Here is a 2,450-nt window from a genome sequence, read left to right on the forward strand (position 1 = left end):
TATAGAAAATGTCACCTTTCATCTTTTTAACGCTTCATTCATTGTGCTATTTCTTTTTCCTGATTTGTCAACTATGATTTCTAATCCTTGTAGATTGATAGATCATGCCATGTCTTCAGGTATTATCTTGGTGCCATCACCTCGTTGACTGTTGTTGATGATGTAACGATGGTCGACAAGGCAACGGCGAGATAATGATTGCATTGACGATCACGAAAAGAGAGAGGAGAGGTAGGGCAATAACCCACGTTATAAATTTATAAAGTGAATGGAGGTATTTTAAATTTTTTTTTTTCTATTCAGTAACCTTCTCGGTCAATTTGTCCGGCCATAGAAGAAACCGGTAACTAATGTCCCTGACTGATATTAATCAATGCATATTTCTCAGCCCAATTGACACTGCTTCCAATGTTTTTTTTTTTTTTTTTTTCTTTTTCTGGTTTTCTTTCGGTGCTTTTGTGTTTTGCTTTTCTTTGACACGTTTGGCTGTTGGACCCATCAAAGTGACTTTAAAGAGTCCTTTTGCTAGTTGCATTGTTACATGATGATGATTTTCTTGTTATTTTTTAAAAATTGACAATTTTTTAAATTAGTGTTATTTTTAAAATTGTAATATTTTAAGACGTTGTCGTCAACAGTATTCACAATCATGAAAGTCATATTGCAACAGAGAAGTGCAGCTAACGCGTCTCAAAACTTTATAAGTTCCGCCGCTTAGGGCTACTGTCAATGGTCGATGATTGATTTTGATTTTATTCAAAATCAAATTAAAGAAAACACGAAAACAAAAAAGACGCAATTTCTGACTCAATCAGGAAGCCATCATGCTTTATACAACCCCATAATAATTAGGTCTTTGTTTTTATTTCCCATTTTTAATTCAATTAAAAGATTAAAAATGTATTCCATAATTATAATTTGTTTCTAAACTTTTGTAATTTTTTGGGTAAATCACATCAAAGATCATAAAATTTTAGCGTTATTTTCAATCTGGTCATTAAATTTCAATTTCTTATAAAGTGATAATAAAACTTTAAAATATTTTACAATATAGTCACTAAAATGATTTTTTGATGATTCTTAGCTAAAATTGCTGACGTGGCGCTGATGTGGCAATAATGTGGCCATTACCCCGTCAACTATTTTGGTAAGAAATTATTCAAAAATCACTTTAGTGATCATATTATAAAATATTTTAAAGTTTTGTTATCACTTTGTAAGGAATTGAAGTTTAGTGATCAAATTAAAAAGGACACCAAAATTTTGTGATATTTGGTATAATTTTACCTAATTTTCCCCTTAAACGAGTTGTTGAAGAAAAAGGTAAATTATATGGTGAGGACCTGAATTTTGTGTATTTCATCATAAATTAACTATTATATTTTAATTTTTATCAGTATACTTATTAAATTTTAATTTTTTATCATTTAATTATTATTTTTTTATTTTTATCAAATTCTATTAATAAAAACTGATGCGATATGTATTAATATAAATTTAGAAATTAAGTAATTTTATAATTTATATTAATGTATACTCTGTCAGTTTTACCAATAAAATTTAATGAAAAATTAAAAGATATATTAAATTATAATAAAAACCAATTTTTTGTGGTTTGTAGACTTGCAGTTGTGGTGATGGAAATTAAATTATAATAAATAATTTATTAGGCAGCATAAAATTTTAAAACTAATAATAGAATTTATTCTTAAAAAAAAAATATGCCTGTTGGAATGATCTTAACAGTAGTGTTGTAACATTTATGTCATTTTAATGATGTTTTTCTTTCTGGCATGTAATTATTAACTAACAAGGCATGTAATTTTGTTAGGTAATTGAATTAAATAAATGGAATTTATGGTTAATAATAAAATTAATAGCAAATTTAAGGTGAGCACGAGTAAGTAAAAAATTTGTTATACAAATACAAACAAAATTTTTGAGTTTATCTATGTTGTCGCTCGAATACAATAATAAATTTATTCATTGAGAACTTCATCGTCACTCCTCTTAGATTCTGTAAAAAAAAGAATGATCAGATAGCGTAGAGTAATCTCAGTGTAAACACTCTAATATTTAAGTTAGTTATTAAATTTTACTAAAAATTTGAATGTAGTATTAAGTTAATATGAGTTTTTGTGATAAGTATTCTTGGTATTATGAGATCTACTAGAATTAGTATTTTTATGAATAATGTCTTTCCTTGTAATCAAACTCTCAGAAAAATTTTCAGATATCGAAATTATTCTATTTGCGCTTCATTTAGAATCTCTCAAAAAAGAGAAAATTTGCTAGACAGGGTCCAAGACGTTACAGTCTCCGATAGACCGTGATAATATCCTTTGACTAATCTCCAGAAGACTATTGATCTCTAAGTTTCTTTCGATCTCAAAGAGACATTTTGCATATTTAAAAAATATTCAGTCTTTTGAATATTCTTTTTAGCCCAA

This window comes from Diospyros lotus, chromosome 4 (assembly GCF_014633365.1).
Source record: "Diospyros lotus cultivar Yz01 chromosome 4, ASM1463336v1, whole genome shotgun sequence".
Lineage (NCBI taxonomy): Eukaryota > Viridiplantae > Streptophyta > Magnoliopsida > Ericales > Ebenaceae > Diospyros > Diospyros lotus.